Source organism: Scyliorhinus canicula, chromosome 5, assembly GCF_902713615.1.
Source record: "Scyliorhinus canicula chromosome 5, sScyCan1.1, whole genome shotgun sequence".
Lineage (NCBI taxonomy): Eukaryota > Metazoa > Chordata > Chondrichthyes > Carcharhiniformes > Scyliorhinidae > Scyliorhinus > Scyliorhinus canicula.
In genome coordinates, this window is record NC_052150.1 from 230946561 (window position 1) to 230959814 (window position 13254).

The window sequence follows — 13254 nt, forward strand, 5'->3', positions numbered from 1 at the left end:
AGAGCCATTCACCTCCCTGCGGGGGGCTAGCAGGGACTCAGAGAGCCATTCACCTCCCTGCGGGGGGGGGGGGGGGGCTAGCAGGGCCATTCACCTCCCTGCGGGGGGGGGGGGCTAGCAGGGACACAGAGAGCCATTCACCTCCCTGCGGGGGGGCTAGCAGGGACTCAGAGAGCCATTCACCTCCCTGCGGGGGGGGGCTAGCAGGGCCATTCACCTCCCTGTGGGGGGCTAGTAGGGCCATTCACCCCCCTTGGGGGGGCTAGCAGGGCCATTCACCTCCCTGCGGGGGGCTAGCAGGGCCTTTCACCTCCCTTTTTTTTTAAAAATAATTTTTATTGAGAAATTTTGATTTTATACAGCAATAACGCACCTTAGTAAAATACCGAAAATAACAATAATATTAACAATCATATACATTCGCCCCATCCCCATGAACAACCCAGCATTTTAACAACAACGCAAATTAACACACTATAAAGTTACAGAATAAACACCACAATAATGCACCCCCCCCCCCCCCCCCCCGGGTTGCTGCTGCTATTGACCCAGTTACCTATCTCTGAGCCAGGAAGTCCAGAAAAGGCTGCCATCGTTTATAGAACCCTTGTATTGATCCTCTCAGGGCAAATTTGACCTTTTCCAATTTTATAAATCCCGCCATGTCACTGATCCAGGTCTCCACGCTTGGGGGCCTTGCATCCTTCCACTGTAGCAGAATCCTTCGACGGGCTACTAGGGACGCAAAGGCCAGCACACCGGCCTCTTTCGCTTCCTGCACTCCCGGCTCCACCCCAACCCCAAAAATCGCGAGTCCCCACCCTGGTTTGACCCTGGATCCAACCACCCTCGACACCGTCCCCGCCACCCCCTTCCAGAATTCTTCCAGTGCTGGGCATGCCCAGAACATATGGGCGTGGTTCGCTGGACTCTCCGAACATCTGGTGCACCTGTCCTCACCCCCGAAGAACCTACTCATCCTAGTCCCGGACATGTGGGCCCGGTGCAGCACCTTAAATTGGATGAGACTAAGCCTCGCACATGAGGAGGAAGAGTTGACTCTCTCCAAGGCATCCGCCCAAGTCCCGTCCTCTATCTGCTCCCCAAGTTCCTCCTCCCATTTAGCCATCAGCTCCTCCACTGACGACTCCTCCACCTCCTGCATTACCTTATAGATGTCAGACACCTTCCCCTCTCCTACCCACACCCCCGAAAGCACTCTGTCCATCGTCCCCTGCGAGGGCAGCAAAGGGAATCCCTCTACCTGCCGCCTAGCAAACGCCTTTACCTGCAGGTATCTGAACATGTTCCCTTGGGGAAGGCCAAATTTATCTTCCAGTTCCCCCAGGCCCGCAAACCTCCCGCCAATAAACAGGTCCCTCAATTTGCTGATGCCCGCCCTTTGCCATCCCCTGAATCCCCCATCCGTGTTCCCCGGGATGAACCGATGGTTGCCACCCAGTGGAGCCTCCATCGAGCCCCCTGTTTCCCCCCGATGCCGTCTCCATTGTCCCCAGATTCTTAGGGTCGCCGCCACCACCGGGCTCGTGGTAACCCTCTTGGGGGAGAGCGGCAACGGTGCCGTTACCATGGCACCCAGGCTTGTACCTCTACATGACGCCATCTACATTCTTTTCCACGCCGCCCCTCCCCCCTCCATCACCCATTTACGCACCATTGACACATTGGCTGCCCAATAGTACCCCAGAAGGTTGGGTAGCGCCAGCCCGCCTCTATCCCATCCTCGCTCCAGGAATACCCTCCTCACTCTCGGAGTCCCATATGCCCACACAAAGCTCAGAATACTGCCGGTCACTCTCCTAAAGAAGGCCCTGGGGATAAATATGGGCAGGCACTGAAAAAGGAACAAGAACCTCGGAAGCACTGTCATTTTGGCGGACTGCACCCTCCCCGCCAACGACAATGGCAGCATGTCCCACCTCCTGAACTCCTCCTCCATCTGATCTACCAGTCTGGTAAAGTTATGCTTGTGGAGAGTCCCCCAGTCCCTGGCCACTTGCACCCCCAGGTACCTAAAGCTCTCCCCTGCCCGCCTAAGCGGGAGCCTACCAATTCCTTCCTCCTGGTCTCCAGGGTGCACCACAAACACCTCGCTCTTGCCTAAGTTTAATTTATAACCTGAGAAGGTCCCAAACTCGGCTAGTAACTCCATCACTCCCGGCATCCCTCCCACCGGGTCCGCCACATACAGTAACAGGTCGTCGGCATACAACGACACCCTATGTTCCTCTCCACCTCGCACCAAACCTCTCCACCTCTCTGAATCTCTCAATGCCATCGCCAGCGGCTCGATTGCCAGTGCAAACAACAAGGGGGACAAGGGGCAACCCTGCCTGGTCCCTCGGTAAAGCCGGAAGTACTCCGACCTCCTCCTATTCGTAGCCACGCACGCCATCGGGGCCTCATATAACAGCCTTACCCATCTAATGAACCCTTCACCAAATCCAAACCTCCCCAACACCTCCCATAGGTACCCCCACTCCACTCTATCGAAGGCCTTCTCCGCATCAGGCGCCACCACTATCTCTGCCTCCCCCTCAATCGCCGGCATCATAATGACATTCAACAATCTCCGCACATTCGTGTTCAGCTGCCTTCCCTTCACAAAACCTGTCTGGTCCTCATGCACAACCCCTGGCACACAGTCCTCTATCCTGGTGGCCAGGATTTTTGCCAGCACCTTAGCATCCACGTTGAGGAGAGATATGGGCCTGTATGACCCACACTGCTGGGGGTCCTTGTCCTTCTTTAAAATTAACGAGATCAGCGCCCGTGACATCATCGGGGGCAAAGTCCCCCCTTCCCACGCTTCGTTGAGTGTCCGCACCAGCAAGGGGCCCACTAGGTCCACGAACTTTTTATAAAATTCCACCGGGAACCCATCCGGCCCCGGTGCCTTCCCTGACTGCATCTGCCCGATCCCCTTAACTAGCTCCTCCAGCTCAATCGGCGCACCCAACCCCTCCACCTTCTCCTCCTGCACCTTCGGGAAAGAAAGCCTGTCAAGGAACCTCTCCATTCCCCTCCTCTCCCCCGTTGGCTCCGACTGGTACAGTTCCCCGTAAAAGTCCTTGAAGACCTCATTCACCTCTACCCACTTCCGCACCACATTCCCACTCTTGTCTCTCACTCCAGCAATTTCCTTAGCCGCCTCCCGCTTGCGGAGCTGATGAGCCAGCATCCTACTCGCCTTTTCACCATGTTCGTACACTGCCCCTTGTGCCTTCCTCCACTGTGCCTCAGCCTTTCTAGTGGTCAGCAAATCAAATTTAGCCTGCAGGCTGCGCCTCTCCCCCAACAGTCCCTCCTCTGGTGCCTCTGCGTACCTCCTGTCCACCTCCAGCATCCTCCCCACCAGTCTATCCCTCTCACTCCTCTCGCTCCTCTCCCTGTGTGCCCGGATGGATATCAGCTCCCCACGAATTACTGCCTTCAGGGCTTCCCAGACCATCCCCACCTGAACCTCCCCCGTATCATTCACCTCAAGGTACCCCTCAATACTTGCCCGGACCCTCCTACACACCTCCTCCTCCGCCAACAACCCCACATCCAACCGCCACAACGGACGTTGGTCTCGCACCTCCCCCATCTCCAACTCTATCCAATGCGGAGCGTGGTCAGAGATTGCAATGGCCGAATACTCGGCCTCCTCCACTCTCGGAATCAGTCCCCTACTCACCACGAATAAATCTATCCGAGAGTAGACCCAATGTACGTGGGAGAAGAAAGAGTACTCACGTGCCCTCGGCCTCACAAACCTCCATGGATCCACTCCACCCATCTGATCCATAAACTCTCTCAGTACCTTGGCCGCCGCCGGCCTCCTACCCGTCCTAGAGCTGGACCGATCCAGTGAAGGATCCAACACCGTATTAAAGTCCCCCCCTATGATCAGGCCTCCCGCCTCCAGATCCGGGATCCGTCCCAACATACGCCTCATAAAGCCCGCATCGTCCCAATTTGGGGCATACACACTAGCCAGTACCACCTTCTCTCCTTGTAGCCTGCCCCTAACCATCACATACCTACCCCCCTTATCCGCCACCACCTCCGATGCCTCAAACAACACATTTTTCCCCACCAGAATCGCCACTCCCCGGTTCCTCACATCCAACCCCGAGTGGAAAACCTGCCCCACCCATCCCTTCCTCAGGCGGACCTGGTCCGCCACCCTCAGGTGGGTCTCCTGAAGCATTGCCACATCCGCCTTTAGCCCCTTCAGGTGAGCCAGTACCCTCGACCGCTTCACCGGCCCATACAACCCTCTCACATTCCAGGTGACCAACCGGATCAGAGGGCGTCCCGCCCCCCTCCCCCCGTCGGCTAGCCATAGCCCGTCGACTGCCCGCCCCAGGCCAGCGTCCCCTGCTCGACCCCGTCCCCATAGCGACAACCCCTCACCTCTGTCCCCCCAGCCCCCACCAGCTCCTTCTTGACCCTACCAGCAGCAACCCGGTATTCCCCTTTCCCCCCCTCCCTTCCCCCCCAGGCTAGGAACCCTCCCAGCCGCGAACCGTCCTCCATTGTACTTCCGTGGGTCAGCTAACTTCTGCTGACCCCGGAAACTCCCGCCAATAGCCCGACCCCTCCCGAAGTGGGATCATCCCCCAATCTATCCCTCCTCCTGGCACCGCTCCAGCGCGGGGAAGAACCAGTTAAGGCCCCACCTCCCCCGTCACCGTCTCCGCCCCCCAGCCCCGCAGCACGGGAAACCAGAGGAAAGCCCGCGCTTACGCCCTGCCCCACCACACCCTTCTGACGCAGCTCCCAAATATCAGCCCCCCTCCATACCCCCACTCCGACATAGAATACAACATACCCCCCCGACCCTCCCCGCAAGATACACAGCCCAGACAATGCCCCAAGCACAAAAACAAAAACATAGCACAACAACCCCTCCGTAAATAACCATATCAAAATTGCAAAAGTACTAAAACAAGAAGAAAAAAACAGAAGAAAAAGAGAACACAGCAACAGCCGAATCCAGCACTAATATCTTACAGCCGACCTCGCAACCCCCAACCCCTAGTTCAAGTCCAGTTTCTCCGTCCGCACGAAGGCCCACGCCTCCTCCGGGGAATCGAAATAATGGTCCCGGTCCGAATAAGTTACCCACAGGCGCGCGGGCGGCAACATTCCGAACTTTATCTTTTTTCTATAAAGCACCTCTTTCGTCCGATTAAATCCGGACCGCCGCTTAGCCACCCCCGCACTCCAGTCCTGGTAGATCCGCACTACCCCATTCTCCCAATTGCTGCTCTTCACCTTCTTGGCCCAGCGCAGCACGCAGTCCCGATCACTGAACCGGTGGAACCTCACCAGCACCGCACGCGGGGGTTCATCTTCCTTGGGCCTCCTGGCCAGCACCCTGTGCGCTCCCTCCAGCTCCAAGGGCAGATGGAGAGATCCGGCCCCCACTAGCGAATTCAGCATTATAGCCACATAGGCTGTCAGGTCCGATCCCTCCAGCCCCTCCACAAGGCCCAAGATCCGCAGGTTTTTCCGCCTCATGCGGTGATCCAGCTCCTCGAAGCGTTCCTGCCACTTCTTGTGGAGTGCTTCGTGCCCCTCCACCTTACTCACGAGGACCACGGCCTCCTCCTCTCGTTCAATGGCCTGCGTCTGCAACTTCTTGATGGCAGCACCCTGGGTGGACTGAATCTCTGACAGCCTTCTGTTTGTTTCCTGCAGAGAGCTCAGTACTTCATCCTTGAATTCTTTAAAGCAGCGCAGGAGATCAGTTTGTTGTTCCTGGGCCCAGAGTCTCCATTCCTCTGGAGCTCTGTCGGTGGCCATCTTGGATCCCTTCCCCCGTTTTTTCTGAGGAGCTGCTGCTGTTTTTTCCAGCTTTCCACTCCGAGTTCGAGGCAAGGACTGCAGGGAAAGTCGTTCAGCACACCTTCCCCCACCGGGAGACGTCGAAAAATTTCCGTTTTGGGCTCTCAAAAGAGCCGAAAAATCTCTTTAAAACGGGAGCTCCCACATGTGTGGCTTATTGCTGCATAACTGCCACCGGAAGTCCCCGGCAATTCACCTCCCTGCGGGGGGCTAGCAGGGACTCGGAGAGCCATTCACCTCCCTGCGGGGGGCTAGCAGGGACTCGGAGAGCCATTCACCTCCCTGCGGGGGGCTAGCAGGGCCATTCACCTCCCTGTGGGGGGCTCGCAGGGCCATTCACCTCCCTGCGGGGGGCTAGCAGGGCCATTCACCTCCCTGCGGGGGGCTAGCAGGGACTCGGAGAGCCATTCACCTCCCTGCGGGGGGCTAGCAGGGCCATTCACCTCCCTGCGGGGGGCTAGCAGGGCCATTCACCTCCCTGCGGGGGGCTAGTAGGGCCATTCACCTCCCTGCGGGGGGCTAGCAGGGCCATTCACCTCCCTGTGTGGGGCTAGCAGGGACTCGGAGAGCGATTCACCTCCCTGCGGGGGGCTAGCAGGGACTCGGAGAGCCATTCACCTCCCTGTGTGGGGCTAGTAGGGCCATTCACCTCCCTGCGGGGGGCTAGCAGGGACTCGGAGAGCCATTCACCTCCCTGCGGGGGGCTAGCAGGGCCATTCACCTCCCTGCGGGGGGCTAGTAGGGCCATTCACCTCCCTGCGGGGGGCTAGCAGGGACTCAGAGAGCCATTCACCTCCCTGCGGGGGGCTAGCAGGGACTCAGAGAGCCATTCACCTCCCTGCGGGGGGCTAGTAGGGCCATTCACCTCCCTGCGGGGGGCTAGCAGGGCCATTCACCTCCCTGCAGGGGGCTAGCAGGGACTCGGAGAGCCATTCACCTCCCTGCGGGGGGCTAGCAGGGACTCAGAGAGCTTTCACACAGCTTTGGCTGCGGATACGGGATGCCGCACGTCCGGTTCTGAGTCCATGTAGGCACACGGTGGCGGTCTCCAGCGGCCGCGCTGAGCGCCATGGTGGACTCGGACTGCATCATGAAGAAACAAGGTCCCCCCTGCCCCGATCTGTCCCATGGCCCTGCATCGGACTAGCCCATAAGACCTCCTCCTGGTGCTGGAACTCCCCGCCTCCCCACCAGGGCAGCCGCGGATTGAGTCTGCAGCCACCGTGCAAGTCCTGACCGGCCATTCATGGTCCGAACCACGCCGTCGGGAATGTGGCCGGTTTGGGAGAGGAGTATCATTGGGAGGATCTCTGGCAATGGCCCCCAGCCACCAGGCATGATTCACGGATGAGAGATTCTCCGGGGCCTGGAGAATCGCCAGAACAGCGTTGGGCGTGATTCAGTCGTGAACGTTGATTCTCTGCCCAAGTGCTAAATGTGATTTTGGCGTTGGGGCTGCAGAGAATCCAGCCCATTAACTCTGTTTCTCCGGTCAGCTGACTGTCCTTTATTCCACAAACCAAGCATTGACCAATCATCTGGTCATCTACCCTAATTCCCCTCATGTTGTTTGGGGCCAGATTTGATTTGCTAATGCTCCTATGAAATGCTTTGGGATGTTGTCATAGGTTAACGGACCATACCGGTTATTGTTTTGTCCATCTACCAGATCATCTTCAGTGCTCCACTCGCATGTTCTGGGATCGTTATCAACTCTCCCTCACTCCTGCTCATAGCACCCCAAGAGAGGCTCAGCTCGGAGAATCAGCCATCCTAAACTGGAGCTTACTCCAAATTACAGAAGAGGTTTGTTTGAAAAACATTGGGCGCGATTCTCCGCAAATGCGGAAAGTCGTAAAGGCTGCCATGAAACCGGCCGTGTTTCACGGCAGCCTCCGCGCCCCCTTCCGGGACCCGATTCACCCCCCCGGTCGGGGCTAGCATCGCAGGCCCGTGAAGAACGGCATTGTGGGTTTAGCGAATGTTCGCTAATCCCGGCCGCCAAGACTCAGGGCGGCTGACGCGCACAATGACGTCAGCCGCGCATGCGCGGATTGGACGGGTCCAACCCGCGCATGCGCGGATGACGTCATCGCGCATATGCGTCAAACCCGCGCATGCGCGGTCCGTCATGCCCCTCAGCCGCCCCGCGGACTGATCCTGCGGGGCGGCGGAGGGACAAAGAGTACGCGGGTATCGGACCCGACCGTTGTTAAGGCCGCGCGCCAAGATGACGCATGGCCGGCTCCAACCCGCGCATGCGCGGCTGACGTCATCACGCCATTGACGGAACCCGAGCATGCGCGGTTCCGCATTTCTCCACCACCGCCCGACAAGATGTGGCAGCTTGATCTTGTCGGGCGGCGGAGGGGAAAGAATGCGTCAATTTTGGACGCAGGCCCGACGATCGGTGGGCACTGATCGCGAGCCTGTCCCCTCCCGAGCAGAACGCTGGTGCTCCCGCCCCAAACGGGCCTCTGGATGCCCCAAACGGCCCATCGGCTGCGGAGAATCGCCGCTCGCCGTAAAAAACGGCGAGCGGCGATTCGTGACGTGGGGAGGGGGAGGGGGGGGGGAGAATAGCGGGAGGGCATGAAAAATGTCGGGAGGCCCTCCCGCTATTCTCCCAACCGGCGTGGGCGGCGGAGAATCGCGCCCAGTCAGTGGCTGAATGAATGTACGTTTTCTTTGTGAAGAGCCTGAGTGTTCGGATAGTGGCTGAATGGCCGGATCAAACCACTTTGGAATGGATAGGTACAGCCGAGGGTTAATGTTCATGAATAAACAGCAGCTGTTTCAATGCAGTGCTGGATCTGTACAGAGGAAAATAAAGCTCAAGGTTGTAACTTAATCACTTCACCTGCCAATATTTGTGATTCCATCTGACAATCTTACCTCACTACCAGCAGTTTGGATTCCGTATGACTTGAGTTTCAGTGACGTCTGCTCCTTCCCAGTTTTCCTGGGTACACAGAACAGTCACAATATTCGCACATTAGCATTCAATTCATTGTCAGCACGTGGGTGTCAATGACAGTCAAAGAATAGGAAGAAATCTTACACCAGGTTAAAATCCAACAGGTTTGCTTCGAATCGCTAGCTTTCAGACCACTGCATTTTCCTCAGGTCATTCACCTGAGGAAGGAGCTACGCTCCAAAAGCTAGGGCGCGATTCTCCGCTGCCCACGACAGGTCGGAGAATAGCGGGAGGGCCTTCCCGACGTTTTTCCCGACCTCCCGCTATTCTTCTCCCCCCCCCCCCCCCCACGGCCGCCCCACGACACGAATCGCTGCTCACTTTTTTACGGCGAACAGCGATTCTCCCCTGTCCGATGGGCCGAGTTCCCAGGCCTTTACGGCTGTTTTCACGAACGCAAACACACCTGCTCTCACCGTTCGTGAAAACGGCCGCAAAGTGCCGTCCCGGACAACCATGGCACCGATTGGCATGGCCGTGCCAAGGGTGGCATGGGCCCGCGATCGGTGGGCACCGATCGCGGGCAGCGGGTCCGATACCCGCGCACTCTTTGTTCCTCTGCCGCCCCGCAGGATCAGTCCGCGGGGCGGCTGAGGGGCATGACGGCCCGCACATGTGCGGGTTTGACGCATATGCGTGATGACGTCATCCGTGCGTGTCAGCCGCCGTGACGCTTGGCGCGCGGGCTTAGTGACGGTTGCTAATCCCGCGATGCCGTGCTTCACGGGGCCGCGCTGCTAGCCCCGCCCGGGGGGGGGGAGAATCGGGTCCCGGGAGGGGGCGCGGAGGCTGCCGTGAAACACGGCCAGTTTCACGGCAGCCTTTACAACTCTCCGCATTTGCGGAGAATCGCGCCCTTTTGAAACAAACCTGTTGGACTTTAACCTGGTGTTGTAAGACTTCTTACTGTGCTTACCCCAGTCCAACGGCAGCATCTCCTCATCATCACCTGAGGAAGGAGCTGCGCTCCGAAAGCTCGTGTTTGAAACAAACCTGTTGGACTTTAACCTGGTGTTGTAAGACTTCTTATTGTGATCACCCCAGTCCAACGCCGGCATCTCCACATCATTGCAGTCAAAGAATAGTCAGAGCACAGGATGATGGAATTCAGCCCATCGAGCTTGTTCTGGCTAACAGTGGGGTCATCCCACTCCCCAGGTTTTCTATATAACCTTGCAAATATTTCCACTTCAGGTGTGTTATGAAGGCCGTAACGGGCACGGGGGAATCATCACGAGGTCTCCCCGTGGGCTTCGTGGAATACATGTTCACCTATGAAACAGGCGGGAGCTCGCCCAATGGGAAATGTACAGTGAGAGCTTCAAACCCTATGCCTGAACCCAGACTGAGAACTGTGGGCCCCGGGGTTTTAACCTGAGTGCTGGAAACCACGGCAGCAGCCTTTCCATCAGTTAATAAAGGGATTGTGTCCTTGCTTCAATTACCCCGAGAAATCCGCATTGTGGAAACAAATGGTTCTCTTCAGTCAACCTGCAGCCTTTGATGTGAGTGGAGAAGACTGGGCCAATATACAGAATGCATTCCTTCTTCCAGGTGAATAATGCTGACTTGAGATAAGAAAGAGAGAGTAATATTGCAATGCCCCAACATTCAGCGTGATTACAAAGCCAGACCTACCCAAATGCCCCGAAGCAAAAAAAGTAGTTGACTTGGTGAAAAGCAACTGTGACTCAAAACCCTCTGTCATACTCCAGAGATACCGTTTTAATTCGGCCGGGAAGATGCTGGGGAATCTGTCACCAAATCTTTGGCCAGATTGCAGAAATGTAAGGCACATTGTGAGTTCGGACCATCCCTGACCGAAATGCTGCAAGAAAGATTGGTGTGCGGAATAAACAACGTGACCATTCAGAAAAAGGGATTGGGCAGTGTGATTATTGCAGGAATTTTAGATATATTGCATTATAGTTGGTGCAGTAAGGGTTAAAAGCCTGGATTAGAGGACAGCACGGTGGCACAGCCTTAGCACTGTTGCCTCACAGCGCTGATGACCTGCATTCGATCCTGACCCTGGGCCACTGTCCATGCGGATTTTGCACATTCTCCCCGTGTCTGCATGGGTTTAACCCCCACAACTCAAAGATGTGCAGGGTACAGGGTGCGTTAGTCACGCTAAACTGCCCCTTAATTGGAAAAACAGAATTGGATACTCTAAATGTATACAAGCCTGGGTTAGTGTGCGTAAGACTGCTGCAGTTATGTTTTTAAAACCCTTGCTTTAAAGGAAAAACACTTTGGCAACAGAGATGCAATTAAAGCATCATAAAAATGAAATGCTCATTCATTCCAAGCATGTATATTGTTTAACTGAAGTTAGGCTCAGGGAATCCTGTTTATATAAAGAATGTTCCCTGGGAAGTCGATAATTAGAGACATTAATTGTGTTGAACTTTAGGAAGATGGGGTAGTGAATAGAGGAGCCAGGGAGGAAGCAGTCAGGTCTGTCATTGGGGAATAGACCTTGATTACCTCCAAACTGCTATTCAATCTTTGAGTTTAGAAGACACACAGCCAGACTATTCCCCGATATGGAAGAACCATTAGGAATTCAGGGCACTGCAGTGACCCCAATAACTTACAGGCAACAATCAGCATCATTCCCCCATTGTTGTGTGAGGTCATGGTGCAAACCTCATGCAGATCTTCACCGAACACATGGATCGGTTAGAGCAGCAGCTGGAAGCACTGGGGAGCACACAGTTCACTGAAATTGTGATAGATAATAGCTTCAGAGATGTGGCCATACCCAATGTACAGGAAGGTAGATGGGTGACCGCCCGACTGGGTAGGCAGACAGTGCAGGGGTCCCCCATGGCTGTCCCCTATCTAGCAAGTATGTTGTTTTGGATACAGTAAGAAGCCTTACAACACCAGGTTAAAGTCCAACAGGTTTGTTTTGAATTACTAGCTTTCGGAGCACTGCTCCTTCCTCAGGTGAATGAAGAGGTGGGTTCCAGGAACACATATACAGACACGATCACGCGCCACAGCAAAAAGCCGCACTGATCCCCTCAGAAGACAAACACAGGACACAGCCGACAGAGTACCCTTCGCCATCCAGTACTTCCCCGGAGCGGAGAAACTATCTTCTTCGCAGCCTTCAACACGTCATCGATGAAGATGAACATCTTGCCAAGGTCATCCCCACACCCCCACTACTGGCCTTCAAACAACCGCGCAACCTCAAACCATTGTTTGCAGTAAACAACCCAGCCTCCAGAACAGCGACCACGACACCACACAACCCTGCCAGGGCAATCTCTGCCAGACGTGCCAGATCATCGACTTGGATACCACCATTACACGTGAGAAAACACCACCCATCGGGTACGCGGTACATACTGCAGGAAAGGATGTCCCGAAGCGTGGTACATTGGCGAGACCATGCAGACGCTGCGACAACGGAAGAGCAGACATCACGGGACAATCACCAGGCAGGAATGCTCCCTTCCAGTCGGGGAACACTTCAGTAGTCAAGGGCATTCAGCCTCTGATCTCCGGGTAAGCGATCTTCAGAAACTTATAGCCAAGTTCCGCACACATGAGTACGGCCTCAACCGGGACCTTGGATTCATGTTGCATTACATCCACCCCCACCATCTGGCCTGGGCTAGCGAGATACTACCAACTGTCCTGGTTTAGGATCATTCACACCTCTATAACCTGGGGATACCCCTCTCTCCAGTTGCTCCATCTGGACCGGCAAAGACTCACATTCAAAGTATCGTCTTGCACCATTGACCTTGTCCATCTATGTGTTTCTGGAACATACCTCTTCATACACCTGGGGACGGAGCAGCGCTCCGAAAGCTAGTGTTTGAAACAAACCTGTTGGACTTTAACCTGGTGTTGTCAGACTTTTTACTGTGCTCACCCCAGTCCAACGCCGGCATCTCCACATTTTGGATACTGATGAGAGGGAAGGTCCCATCAGGGGGCAGCAGCAGCAATGGCCAGAGCCACTGACCACAGAAGGCACCATGACCAGCCCTGCTGCACGGGGTACAAAGCGGAGAAAAGCAATAGTGGTCGGGGATTGAATAGTCAGAGGCACAGATAGGAGCTTCTGGGGCTGTGAAAAGGCCTCCAGGATCCTGGATGTCTCTGAGCGGGTACAAAGCATCCTAAACGGGAGGGAAATGAGACAGAGGTCACTGTCCACATTGGCACCAATGACAGAGGGAGAAAGAGTAGCGAGTTCCTCCAATCGCAATTTATAGGGTAGTAATCTCAGAAGTGCTCCCCGTGCTAGCGAGGCTAGCAACATGGATATAGTGCAGCTGGACACGTGGCTAAAGAACTGGTGCAGGAGGGAGGGCTTCAGTTTTTTAGATCATTGTGATGCCTTCCAGGGAAGGTGAGGCCTGTACAAGAAGAACGGGTTCCACCTGAACTGG